Below are 14716 nucleotides of genomic sequence, written 5' to 3'. Positions count from 1 at the left end.
CATCACGGATTGGCCTTGTGTGAGCATGTGTGTGTGAGTGTGTGTGTGTGAACGTGTGTGCGTGTGTGTGTGGTTTTCTAAGTATTTAGCGTTTTTATTTCCTGGAAGGAAGCACTGAGCAGAAATACTGTAATACATTTAAATGAATAAGATGGTACAATGAAGGCAGAGAAAATAGAAATGTTCTTGTCTTATAGTGAAAGAGGCGACAACAAAAAAACCAAACACTGTGTGCGTCCTTCCTGCTCATTAAAGCACGCTGGAATTATGCGCAATCTCAGGATGATTGTGGCGTATTAAATTAAAGTTGGATAAGTCGGCAGGGGAGGGAGGCAGAGCCCGATCACCCCCCTCAATTTATCGGCCCTTTTTTTTTCTGCTGTAACGGCATCGCGCCGCTCCTCTCTTTGCAATGACAATGTGCCAAATGTAGGCATTTTTCTAAAGAGTTTCCATATGCTGCCGTAAGCGGAGCCACGGAGAGCCAGGAGAGCGGCATCTCCTCCTCCACCACAGGTAGCTCTGCTTTCAGCTTTTATTCTCACTTCTGCTGGGGATGCACTTTACACTTTATATACAGTGGAGAAAATAACATTTGCATCTTTTGTTGCGCTTGCTCTTGTTGTTGTTGTTGTCGTCGTCGTTGTTGTTGTTGTTGTATAAAGTACCCGATGTGGTTTTTGTGGTTTTACGCACGCGCTTTTGGGGAGGATTTTACTGATGGTGGACATTTATGCTCAGATTTTATGAGAGAAATGTAAAAGATTGCTTCATGGCACACTTTAATGATCGGACCGATTTGCCACGCGAACACGATTGTGTTCTTATTTGTTATTTTTATTTATTTATTTATTTATTTATTTATTTATTTATTTTTAAGATATGTCTCTTAGGGTTTATTTATTACAGATAAACAAATCGATATTGTTTACTCCTGAAAGATCTCGTATTCAAGGTGAAATATTTTTATTCTTAATTCATTCGAAGAGTCTCGTGTTTTAGGAAAGGTAAGATCTTTATTTGTATATATATATATATATATATATATGCACATTTGGGACACATTTATTCTTTTAATTTTTAAATAGAATCATTGTTCCCCAAATATCTTTTCTTTCTAGTCTTTAAAGATACATCTCTCAGGCTTTGCTCGTGTGCTGGACTTCCTCCTCTTCTTCTTTTTTTCCTGCTGCTGACTTTAGTCGCTTTGTTGGTCTACTGTTTTTGTTTCGGACTGTTTCTGTAGTACAGAGGGTCAGAAAGTGTCCAAACGTGACCTCTCCCACCCCAGAGGGCGCCAGGCACTTAGAACCCACCCAGAAACTTTACTCACAGAACCCGACTGAACCATCACCAAATACACGCGACTCTCTCTCTGTGTGTGTGTGTGTGTGTGTGTGTGTGTGTAATGTAGAAACAAATCAAAGCTCCGCGTTTATCATGTCTTCTTATCAATCAAAACAATACGCATACCTCAATATACTCTTAAACCGTTTATACTTCTCAAACACAAAGAGCAAAAATTCATTTATCTGAGATTATTAGACATTCCGCTAATCTTCTTTTGCTACTTCAATTAAAATTCTTTACAAATAATTAACCGCTTTCATGATACACATCATACAGCTTTAAATGAAACAGCATGGATTTTTCTTCAAATATCAAACAAACACACCACCGCACGTGCTTTGAACAGATATTAACTCATCAATTTAACATTCAAGTTCAACATAATAAATAAAAATGAAGCATCACGTTAACACATCGCTTGGTTAAAAGCAGCTCCGATGAATGGAGCTGTATAGCAACAGAAAAAGTCGGGAAAGGTAGAAGGCATGGGTTTGGCAGTGCATAGGAGAGCTATCAGCCGTTTAAATTCGACTTACTTTCTCAATTTCATCGTGAAACAAAAAAAAGATTTAAGAGAAAGAGCTTTTTTAAAAAAAAAATGCCTGGAAGGGTGTAAACATCGACCACGTGCACAGCATCATCCGTCAAAAACATGCAACGATGCAATGTAAATGACATGCAAAAGAAGTCCTTTAAAATCGGTAAGTTTGAAAGTCCTCCGCGGAAATGCAAACCTGAGAAATGACCTTTGCATCGTCGCGATTTGGCGTTCGTGAAGGTACAAAAAACAATAAAAATAAAAATCAAGCTCTCCGTGTGTTCTTGAGTCTCCCGCTGCCCGTCGTGCCTGTGTGGAGGCTATGGTCGGCTCAGATGCCCCTCGGGTGTTTAAAAAAAAAACGTGGATCTGGGGGCCAAAAGAGTTCACGCCTCCGCTGACCAAAAGACCCGTAAAGTCCAGACATGGCGGTCCGAGGGCACGCGCTTTTCCAGCACAGCTCACAGCATCCTTATCACCGACCTCATCGCTTCTCCTGACCATGAGATCCCGAGCTCAACTCAAACCGCCTTCGATTTTTTCCCCCCACAAAGCAGAGCCGATCTCTCTCTCTGCTTTCTTCAGCGTTTGGAAACCAAAACTAGACAGAGAACTCGAGTCATGAGTCTTGGCATGATCTAAAACTTTAAGGATGTGAATACAGAGCTAACTTTTTTCCCTTTTTTTTCTTTTTCTTTTTTTTTTCGCTGTAGCTTATTTTTGGAGGCCCGTTTTTGTTTTGTTTTGTTTTTGTTTTGTGCAAAGCTGCATGTGTGAAGTTTGCCATGAAACTTGCTTGAGTTTATCGATCCTTTCAGAATTAGCATTTATGGATTAAGCATCAAGCCTGTAGCCTGGTTTATGTAACATAAACAGAAAGGTAACAATAAAAAGGAATTGTAGTTGATGTCATTGATCTGCTTTGCTGCACTATTTTCAGCTGCAGTGGATTATATATATATAAATATAAATACACTCTCATTTTTATTTGAACCTGTATTAAAAATTTGAACATCGCAATGTTTAACTTACAATGTCTAATGTTTAAAAAATATATTTTACTTATTAAAGATATCACCTACGCATTTTTATTCACAAAACATTAGACACACACGCAGACAAAAAAAATCTATCTGCAGTCTAATAAAGCATCAGGCCTCATTATGTTTATATATTTATTTTCTCCATTATTGTTCTTCCTCATCATTTCTGCACCTCTCTCTCTCACACACACACACACATCATTAACACCGAGATATGTTTTGTTCTTTTATGTGCTCATGAGGGTGCAATACCTGAAATATGTAAAAGTGCAAAAATGTCACTGATTATCTGAAACATTTTATTTTGTTATTATCTCGAGATATATTTATTTATTTTTTATTTTTTTGCTTGTTTAAAACGCGCATGTGTAAAGCAAATCCGCCTCGGCTTGCATGCTGATTTTTTTCCCCCTCCGTATAACAACGTCATCTTTTTTTTAAGCAGTAATGACTTCTAAAAGTGCTCTTATTGTTGTAGAGGATGTTCATCAGATTGCTGTTGGTGTTTACCCACCACCATCTCCATGGCCCCCCCTTTAGACCGGACGTAGGTATCGCGATAGTCTGAATCTCCTTCACCAAGTTGCACCAGCGCGTCGTTTGCAATGCGGAGACTGTTGATCACCTCACTAATTACGCCTCCCTCTCTCTCTCTCTCTCCCTCACTCTCCTCTCTCTCTCTCTCCCTCCCTCCCTCTCCCTCTCTCTCTTTCTCTCTCTCATTACCAGAGTGCATATCGGGAATAGACACACACAGACATGCGCACTCAACTTAATCAGCCATTTTTTTCCTTTAAAAAAACAGGGCTTAAACCGTAATAATTAGCCGAATAAAGACATATCGGATTTTCATTTCCGACCCTCCTTTTTTCCCTGAGACCCCCCTCTCTGTCGCCACACAACCGAAAGCGCGAGGCGGCCGTCGGCGCGGCTTTTACCGAGCGGACCCAGAGGATCGACTCTCGCTCTCTCTCTCTATCTCTCTCTTTCTATCTATCTATCTCTATTTTTTTCTCAGCCGGTGCTTATTTACGGCTGGGTATACGTGTGTTTTTTTTTTTAATCATTTTTATTTTTTTTCCAAGATACTTGGAGGATTATTGAGTTTTTTCTCCTTTTTTGTTACCAACTTTCGCTCTCCTTGGATGTGATTTCTTCGAAAAAGCAGAAGGTTTCGCGAGAAGGAGCGGAGGAAGCTGCGGGGGGGACGAGTAAGTTTTTTCCACAACTTTCATGGAGTAGTTGGTGTAAGATTCGGGTCCGAAAAGGGCATTGATCTTCATTTCTTTAAACTCTAGCGATATTCAGCGGCTGATCGTTGTGTTTGTAGGCTCTACTAGTTTCCCCTGTTTCAGAGCTGTCACGGAGGAGATATCCCGTAGCCTCGAGTGACACTACGGAACTTTCTACTTTACGCTTTAAATACGCATTTGATTAAAAAAAAATCCGATCTTGATGTTCACCTTCTGATCCGCTTTTTGACTTTGTTTACATCTAGGCTAAAAATATAGCAGGACGCACAAACCGTGCGCTTTTGCTGTTTTCGCCACATGTATGATCTAAACCATGTCGCTCCTTCAGTAACAGAGTAGTTTTCACCATGTGGGAGAAACAAACCCTTAAACCGAACAGGAGACTGAAAACAGGCTCTCCGGACCGCTTTGCACACTCCAAACAGTTCCCGGTGTTTTTCTGCGTCCTAAAAATGTAGTTCCATGTCATTGTTTATACCTGCCGTGTAGAAAACAGAGAGAGAGACACACACACAAGGGGAAGAAAAAAATAACGCGAAAAATGCGAAAAGAAGGAAAATCAAGAATTCGGATAAATCCCAGATTCAAAAACGGACCGCGACGTTTTTCTCTCTCTCTTTTTCTCTCTCGACACACACACACACACACACACACACACACACACACGCGTGTTGATCAGCGCCGCTTCCGTGTTTTTTTTAAGGGTAGGCTACCATTTCTCTTTTTGTTTTCAGTCCCATCCTCTTGTTCCGTGTAGGCATCTCGCTGTTTTTCCGCCTCACCGTTACTGCGTTATTGCGCTATTATCCTCACACTCGTCAAGTTTTCAGTGGCGGTGCTTTACCAGACCGGGCTTAGAGAGCCAAGGATGGAGTCAGTGTGTGTGTGTGTGTGTGTGTGTGTTGCTTGCGGGCCAGCTTGAGGTTCTCGGCTCCGATTGGAAACGGGGCGACGGTGACACGCCGGGATCGATCAAGGGAGCGCAGGATAAAAACCGGCAGCGAGTCGGGAGTCGGGCTGTGTGTGTGAATGAGTGTGTGTGTGTGTGTGACTGAGAGAAAATCGGTGTGTGATTGTGTTTTGCGCTGTCTACATGATCCAGAAAAAAAGCTCATGCTTTTTTGGACGGCACGGATATAATCTTTAACTTTATTTATCTCGTTTTTTTATTTTTAAATGAAAAAAAATTCTTTCTTCTTCTTTTTTTTTAATCCTGCGTTAATCGAGATCTTTTTATTCTCTACATAAAACGGCTCGTGTGTTTTCTGCATTTTTTTTTTTTTAGATTTGTTTGTAATTCTGGATTGCTTTGGATTTGCTTATATTTACAAATATTCTCATTTGTGTTACTATTATTATTAATAATAATATCATAATAATAATTATTATTATTAATTCTAACTCTAACGTCTATTATTTGTGTATATTTCTAAATGCACAGACTTAAATAAATCTGTGTTAGTATTTATTCTGCTAGCTTTTTCTTCTTACCTTTTTTGTTTCTCCATATCTCTCAGTTTACAGTATTATTTTAAAGATTTTTTTCTTGCACTCCTCCTTTGCTTTGTGTTATCGCCTCAACCTACAGAGATCTATCATTATCATATGTGTACTAGCGACAAAATTCAGCTTCCAAAGAGCTAATTATGTAAATTCAGTCACATCGGATTGTATTTCCATAAACCTTCATAAGGCATATGCAAAATGTGAGGCAGAGAGTCAGTGAAGACGTGAATATTAGCTAAAATGTTAGACATTATTATTATTACACAAGTGCTTGCTTGACACATATATTCAGGCACTGTATCTGTGGCACCAACATAGCCCGTGGATTTGCTCAGAGTGCTGTTTTGTCGCTTGGAAATCTGCATATTTGTTAGACGAGGACCTCGTAGAGCGTTTCAGATGAAATCTTGGAGCTATCCAAACCTGGCCTGTAATGCCTCCTGATATTCAGACGTGTTTCTGAGGTATACGATTGGCTCAGGGTGGAAAAATGTGTCATTTCCATGAAGCCAGATTGCCCTCTGCCTATACCGTATTAATGTGCAAATCAATATTTCAAGGATTAAATTTCCCTTCCTCATATTTTATGGTTTCCACCTCAATAAGTCTGGAGTCTAATGGAAAAGGCCGAATGATTTAAAATCCCCCACAGCAGCGACGGTTGCTACAAGGCTGTTCAACACTGAAAATCCCATGGCAGAGCACAGGGCTCGACAGCTTCTGCCTTTGTGACATTAACACACTCGGCTTGGCTTAGAGGCTCTGCCATGACCGGAGATCTGGTCGAACGCTAAAACATTGCTCTAATAATTAAGCAGGCGTTTTACACACACAAACACACACACACACACACACAGACGTAATGTATGCACATATTTCGGAAAGCTCCATGAATAAACAAAAGATGTCCATTCCCTACTGATTTTTTCCCCCCTCCTACGGGAAATGTGTGTAGTGTATATTTTCCTTAAAAGGCCTTTTAAGAAGCACTCAGCAAAAATACAGGTTTTGCTTTAGCATGATATTAAGCATTTAGCAATGGCTTGAAACCTCAGGCTCCGAAAACACAAAAATGGTGTGTTATTACATTTGCGTCTGTGGAAATTCATTACGCTCTGTCCTGTACAGTGGAGCGGTTGAAAGGTTTATTTCTGTTTTCTTTAACCCCAGCGTTATCGTGATCCTCTAAGCTTTCGCTGTCCGTCATCAGGTGTTTGTTTTTTTCTCCATTCCTCTTGCACCATCTGGACTACATTCTGCACAGCTGCATGAATTTCAGATGCGATAGAACATTTTTTTTTTCCCTCCCATTTGGCTCATCTTACACCTTTTGAAGAGACTCGCTTAATTTAGCCTGCTAAAAGAAATCCAGACAGATGAGGACAAAGGCCCTTTTAATCTGACCACGGCTGTTTGATTTCCTTAAAGATTTCTTTACCGTCTCGAAATCCGCACATCGCCTCACATCTGGGTGTGATGTTATGAGGATCTTTTCCTTGTCTGTTTTGCTAAGGAAATGTTTGTCAGTGCGTGTGAGACATGTTTAAGTTATACCTGTCAAATCAAACATCAAACATGACTTATTTTTAATTTTAAGCGGGGGGAAAAAAGCATGGCACTCATCGCCGAGCGCTGGCTCATCAAGAAACGGGAGTAGTGAGTGATTTGTTTGTGCTTGATGTGGATTTGCCTCGCGCTGCATGTTTAATAAAGACCACCTCTGTCTCTTGGTTTGTGTGTCTGCGGTCCTGATGATTCCACGGACAGCGTCGAGAAAATTATCACATTGTTGGCGGAGTAACTGTGGGGCTTTTGTTGCAGGCCCAATTGAATTTGGTCCGGTTTAGGAGGCTGCAGAGCACGCTCCGCTCCGGAGAAAGCCGAGAAGTCAGGAGCCGGCTTAATGTATTAAGCGGGGGCCGTTCGGTGTTGGCCCCGAGGCCGTTATGGACGAGGCCGAGGCCCCCCTCTATCCATTCCTCTTCCTCACTCAGTGGCCATCTGAAGGGTTAAACGCTCGGATTAGGTTCGAGCTCCACAGCGCCCGCGGAAAGTGTGAGTGAATGCGTGCGAGTTTCGTGTAATTAGCGCTTAATTATATTAACATATGCAAATTGTCAGCTCAGAGGGTTTGTTCAGCTGGCACAGATCAGCCGAGCACAAATGCCTCATTGTTCCTGGGGCAAATAATGGATTCGGAGTTGGATTGTGGAAACGCATAACCAGCTATCTAATTTAAGTCATACCATAGCAAAATTTCATTAGTCTCTACGGAGACAGGGTTAATTGTGCTGACTAATGGCCCTGTATACATCCACCCCTCCTTTAAAACGAAAAAACACACACACACACACACACATCCCAGAGCAATCTGCCTCACAATGACACTTGTTTATACACGCTTCCCTTGTGTGGGAATTTGCATATGCAAATCTCAGCTCGGGGGGCGGGCAGAAAAGGGGTGGTCTTCCCTTCACTCGCGTCGTTTGTCATGGCGCCTGACGTACCGGCGCAGAGACAACGAGACCGCAGATGGGATCATCAAACCTGGCAACATTCTTCCATAATTTGTTTCTGATTAAAAGAGCAGACTGGATCTCATTCTGCTCGGGCCTTGGCGAAGAGAAGGTCGGGTCAGGGAAGAGTTTCCACAGCAACTAAAACTCTCTTCTTTTCCCTTCAGCTAATTAAATAACATTCTTAGAGCCTCTCCACATTTTTTTTTTTTTTCGAGGTGGAGGAAAGAGAATGGCGTCTCAAATAATCTCTAGTTTCCGTTAGCTAGTACGGGGGGGATACCCTCCACATTGCTAGTACTCCTGCATTAATCCTGTTTTTTGACAGAAATGTAAACTGATATAATTGCTTTTCACTGGGGGGAATGGGGGTTTGTACAAGTGTGAAAGCATCGGAAAAGGATTAGCATTTTTTTGCATAATGCACAGTGGCTTTGAATGGCCCACTGAATGGATGACTGAGTGACTGAGATGAAAGCCGAGAAAAAACGCTGCCTGCTTCTCTCTTTATTTCTGGGCCAGCTCTCCCTAAAGATGCGTTTGTTGAGGACTCGAGACAACAAGCACGCGGCTTCATATTCCAGGAGCCTCCCAAGATGCCTGCAGATTTTGTCATTACGTGAAGTAATATGTATGGTAATGGCCCCCTCTCTCTCCGCTAGTAAATAGAGGCTCTGGCTGCTTTATGCAGCAGCGTTTAGACACAATAGGAAGGCCAGGCACTCAATATTGCAGGTATTAAATCGCATGGAGGTGTTTTTATTGATAAAATTCCAGAATGTATGTGTGTGATTATTTTTCTATTTAAAAAAAAAAAGAAAGCGAAATGCTATATTTAAATAAAAGTCCATTTGACTGTTTTATAAACGGCTGTATTCGATTCATTGATGACGTCACGCTGACGTGAAACTTAAAAGCGTCAAAAGCTCCGAGCGACAATAGGAAACCCCATGTGCCGTGAGGACAAAGCGATTTCTTCTTCTTCTCCCGGCGTTAATTTTTCCAGCAGAGAGAGACGGAAGTCCGCTTTGACTCCGCCGTGAAGGGTAGCGACGTCCCCCGGTTTAACCCCGGCCCCGTGAAAGGGGAAAGGATGGACTCCGTCTGCATTTTTGAAGAGGCCCTTCTCAGTGAGACAGGTCATGCTTTAATGTCTTGACTGGACAAGCCGGCGCACTGACACGCTTTACCAGATGTTGACTTGTTGCCAATCGAATGGCGTATGCGCGCGAGAGTCCTCCCTCTCTTTGTCCCCTGTAGCATGGATGCTGTTAAAACGCCTCTGCCTTCGTAAAAGAGGAAGCTAATAGAATTACAGATGGCCCCCGACGTGCGAGCGCGCATGAGTGATGAGCACACGGGCGTTTCGGACGTTTTTGCGAGCCTTGTTATGGGAAGGCCTTGTTATCGTGAGGAAATGTAATTTCTGTCCTCACTGAAAACTTTCATTATTGAACACGGTTATCTAAATGTTTTTGTTGCTCTTGGTCTTCGGCCAGTAGGGATCGCATTACTTTTTCTGTCGGCCCCCACGTCTCGTCTAGGAGCTAGGGATTTTTTTTCTTCTTCTTCTACTTCTTCGTCTTCTTCTCATGCTTTCTCCCGCTTGGCATGAAGCCTTCCGTACAGGATATTAAAAAAAAAGAGGAAAAGAAAAAAAAAAGTGTGTGTGTGTGTGTATGGGGGGGTGATAGCGCATGCAACATTCATGCCTTTATTCCGGTTGAAAAGGGAATTATGCGCAGAGATCAACATGATGGACCATGTATGTTAATCATTTGGCCCAGAGCTGTGTATGAAATCCTGCGAGGTTCGGGAAAGAGAGAGAGAGATGCTGCACTCGTTTAATCGGAGCGCACCGCCCTCCCCGCTGCCATGGCAGGGAGCTGCTTCGACCAATCAGGGTTGACAACCCAAGCATGGCCTGGATGGCGGGGTTTTCTTTCATTAGCAAAGCCTCCTGACAGCGGAGGATGCTAGCAGCTCAGGGGCTACTTGGCACACGTGTGTGTGTGTGTGTGTGTGTGTGTGTTTGGAGCATGTGGAAACTACAAGAGGTGAGGAAATAATTGTCATTTTCCTGAAACCGGAGCTTTCAGCCTATATTTTCGGTTCTCAGCAAAAAAGTAAATATTTGTATTATCCTTGGTTTATAGATAAACATTTTAAAATTCAGGTGAATTTCCTGGACGGATTCTTGTCCGATTCTTACCACTGTCCATCTGTAGCTGTAAATCAGAAGCCTGACGGTTCTCTTGCTCACTGTCCACGACAGATCGGTGTCACTGTTTGTTTTATGGACGTCGTCATTCTCCTAAATAAGTTCAAAGCCCTTTGCCCTCGTCTGAAGATGTGCGGTTCAGATCAGTGACCTGCGGGGCAGACGGCATTTCCCAGAGACGTGAAATATTCCGACATGTGTTCACACACCTTCTTCTTCAAGAAGGCGCTGATTATTCCCTCTGAGAAGAGCGATGAGACCGTAATTGAATATGGATGACCAGTCGTGCCTTATGTAAACAAATAAGTGAGAGTCTGCCCTCATTAATATTCATGATGCTTAGTTAGTTCAGGACAATGAGCTAGGGATATTAGCCCCGGCCATGCCACATGTGTGTGTGTGTGTGCGTGTGTTTATGGAGAAACAAGCAGTTTTCCAGACACGATCCCTGCCCGCTGTTTGTGTTTTAGGCCTGAGGTCAGGAGAAGCAGCTGCTGTCTCCACAGAAGTATTTATTTAATGCTAGACTCCTCAGATCCTGTCTCACTGCAGCAGTCTGGCATCTGCACTGGAATCGTCTCTAATTATTCGCTTTAAAGATGGACACTTTTTAGTGGAGGTGTTGGAGGTGCCACTGTCGCTCACCTTGTCAGCAGGTCTAATGACGGGGCTGGAGAAGAAGCGCTGGAGAAAATGAACGGTTATGTCGGTCCAGTTTGCGTCAAAGAGTCCAGGCCAAAAAACAAACAAACAAACAAAAGAAATAAAAAGAAAGCCAGAGAGGATTGTTCTGAATGATGGAGCATCTTTATTTCTGGATTCAAGTTCTAGGAAAACTTTCATTTCCTCCGCTGTTATTGTCCACACAGAGACCGCGGTAAAGATGTGGATAATCACGAGAGTGTTGAAAGTTTAGAAGCATAACAGGCAAAGATGCTCGGAAATGTATGAAAAAGCCATTAGGGGAAATTGAGGTCAGTCGGGGTGGTTTTTAATAAAATCAAATCAGAGGCCCTTTGCAAACATCAAGCGATACGTAAAAAAAAAGATGGAGCAGAGAGCCGGGGATGAGGTCGAGGGAGTGGGGTGAAGTATATTTTCCACACCAGGCATTTCCTGCATAATGAAGGATATATATATATATATATGAGTGTGAGTGTGTGGACATTTGATTTTCATTGCAGATTTCTTGCTTATTACAGCATGACATTTCACAACAATACAAATCCTGAGTATTAACTTCCCTGGACTTTAGAAATAATGTGTTTTCTTTGCTTTAATTAAGCGGCGGTTATGCTGACGCAGGCTTTGTTTTCTCTTCCAACTTCTCATTGACCTTAAAATCCCCCTAACGTCTTATTCAGGCCTTTTTTCACCAGCCGAGACACATAAAATACAGCGGTCTTCCTTCCTCTGATAATGTTTCAGGCCAAACCGGACCTTCAAATGGCACCAATGGCGAAAAATCAGCATCTTCTTTTTAACGCCGCTCTTCATTACCGCGACTCGAATAGTTTTCATCCTACATGCCCTTTTCATCTAACAGACAAATCTTTTTTTTTCTTCTTCTTCTTTCCTTCTTCCTTAAGCAAACCATTAAATTAACGAATTAAACCTTAGTGGAAGAAGCAAAAAAAAAAAAAAAAAAGCAATTATATTTTAGTGAGTTGTTTATTTCTGGCTCTTTTAGGAAGCAAATGGGACACCATGACTGATTTGTTGAAGTCGACTGGTCCCGAGCCAGTTGGGTCGGTATGCTGCGTGACATTCGGGTTGATTTGATAATGGAATATTGCGGTCCTAATCTAAGCCCACGCTAATTACATATGACAGTTGTTTGTTTGGAGTGGAATCCAATTAAAATGTACAATTTTCAAACGGAACACTCGATCTCTCGCCAAACGAAGCATCGACCCCACAAAGGCACTCAAAAACTTTTTTTTTTTTTTCTTGCTAAGGGTAAACTCGCAACAGCTGTCAGTGCGACGTTTGTTTAAAAAGCAAATGCCTTTGGTCTAAAGTTCATTTGGAGCGCTCTCTAATTAAATATAAGCCCAGACTTTAAGTTAATTAGTAATTCTCTGGCTCCAGAAATGAGAGATATCGCCGGGTCGGCTCACGTCCGTCGCCTCCGTACACAACGAGCGAGCGAGTTTATTTACGTGTTTTGAAATATTTTTCGCTGCGGAATTCTCCGATTCGCATCTAGCTAACAGGTCTGGAATGCGTGCATGGATACCTGGCCTGTGATTATGTTTATAATAGCAGATAATTACAGGACCGGGAGAAGGAGAGCACCGCCTTTACCGAAGGGCCTTAAACTTTAAACCTTTATTGTTTCTCCTGGAAAAATGACAGTGCAGAAAGGTCAAAATCAGACAAGCTGCTGCAATTAAAAAACAGCTCCTCGTGCTCATCTCTGAAAGAGACCTTACACGAACGATGACAGCGCTGGATGGAGTTGACGTCTGAGTAAAGCTAACGTGTAGGAACAAGGAGCTGGTTAAAGGGAGAAACAATTGTAAAGACGTCTGGGTTGTTAAATCGGGACAAAAATAAATAAATCAGCTGGATTTTATGAGAGGAGGTCGCGAATTATGTGACGCTGAATGGACAGAGAGAGAGAGAGAGAGAGAGAGATAAAGAAAGTGTGTGTGTGTGTGTGTATGTGTGTGTGTGTGTATGTCTGGCAGGCATATGGTCCATGTTTGCTCAGTTATCTGCATGCTCTGTCCAACAGCAGCAGGTCTGGCACGTCTGTAGTGTACATAGCTGGTGAAGTCCACAAACACTTCTCTTCATTCCAGGTCGCTCGCAAATAAAAACCCGATCAGTTCATCTGACCCCTGATTCGTTGGCGACTTCCAAAATGGTCCCACATTGTCAGCGAATATTGATTCCGCCTAAAAAACAAAGATATGGCGCATGTAAATCAGATGATTTCCATAACCGGTATAAACGCCTTTCATTTTCTGTATATATATGTGTCGTCCTTTACAAAGTCACGATTGACCAGTAGATTAATATTTACTTAGCACAGGGAAATCAAGGGATTAGTCAGTCATCATTTTAATTCTAATCCTGCTTTGCATGGACTAGACAAAGAGAGGGTGATTAGGGAGCATGAGGCTGGCAAAGCTGCAATTAGATTTTTTCTTGTTGAGCACAGAAAACACACACACACACACACACACACACACTAAAGGATATATTAAAAAAAAAGCTGAGATGTTTTTTCCCCATCAAAGCAGAAAGTAAACATATTCGTGCATGTGAGGACATCACGAGTCCGCTTCAACATCCAGCCGATGAATAAGAGAGTAACCAGTGCTAATTTTCCTCAGTGCCTCCTTTGAGAATAAGCGTGTATTCATTCTCACATGAGCCTCCGTGTGTGTGTGTGTGTGTGTGTGTGTTCACGTGTGTATGTGTCATTAAAGTGCTGTACTCTCCAAATAACATATCCTCTCAGCTAATTAAGCTCAAATCCTCACAGGCGGTAGGAGGACACTAAAAAAGTAGGATAATGCACTGATTTGCATTCGAGCCATTTTTTCTTCTTTGCAGAATTTACAGTACAGAGTGCTGATGTGTCTCAGGTGGGAGGTCGAGCAGATGCACGCTTTTCTTCCTTTTTTAAAAATACATATATATAAATATATATATTCCAGATCTTCACTCCCTAAGCGTAATTGAAGCAAAAAATGCAAAGTGCTGAAGTTCACTTTGCAAATCTGCGCATTAGGTGCACGATGCACAGAGAGAGAGAGAGACAGAGAGAGAGAGAGAGAGAGAGAGAGAGAGAGGAGGAGGAGATGTGGAGGTGGGTCATAAGCGATGATTTGCCATCACATGGGCACCAGAAAGAAAAGACACGAAACCAGATGTGGGGGGCTTGAAGAGGAAGGCTAGTGGAGAACCTGCTCAGAAAAAGTGCCAGCTAGTGTTCCCTTCATCGCTTCTCTGCTCTCTCTCTCTCCTCTCTCTCTCTCCTCTCTCTCTCTCTCTCTCTCTCTCTCTCACACAGTTCCTGTGAATGTTAATGATTTTTCTTCTTTTTCTCTTTCTCTCTCTTTCTCTCTTTCGTTTTTTTCCCCCTTCTTTTTCAAGCCCCCCCCTCCCTTTCCACCTCCCTCCCTCGCTCTTCCAGAGACACAGCGCCATTGTTTGTTGCGAGGGCTCTTTTCTTTCAAACTTAATTACCTTCTCCCCTTTGTGGCGACTCGGGCTGAAAGTTTGCGCCGTGTCACGAGAGGTCGTCACACATTCTTGTGCGCCGGCCCTCGTTA

At 42.4% G+C, this 14716-nt stretch overlaps 1 protein-coding gene across 3 annotated transcripts in view; it reads left to right on the top strand.

Moving 5' to 3' along the window:
• The first annotated feature begins 392 nt into the window (after positions 1-392).
• Positions 393-14716, top strand: part of zfhx4 (zinc finger homeobox 4) — a 74566-nt gene continuing 60242 nt past the window's right edge. For 2 of the 3 annotated variants that reach the window (XM_058376351.1, XM_058376347.1), the window contains exon 1: positions 3627-4142. The gene's annotated coding sequence lies outside the window, so the exon portion shown is untranslated. Of the gene's footprint in view, positions 517-3626; positions 4143-14716 lie in introns of those variants that run through there. The other variant, XM_058376348.1, reaches the window with a different exon arrangement.

This window comes from Hemibagrus wyckioides, linkage group LG23 (assembly GCF_019097595.1).
Source record: "Hemibagrus wyckioides isolate EC202008001 linkage group LG23, SWU_Hwy_1.0, whole genome shotgun sequence".
In the NCBI taxonomy this organism is placed as follows: domain Eukaryota; kingdom Metazoa; phylum Chordata; class Actinopteri; order Siluriformes; family Bagridae; genus Hemibagrus; species Hemibagrus wyckioides.
Note: the sequence above shows the minus strand (reverse complement) of the source record. Positions and strands in the feature narration are given on the sequence as shown.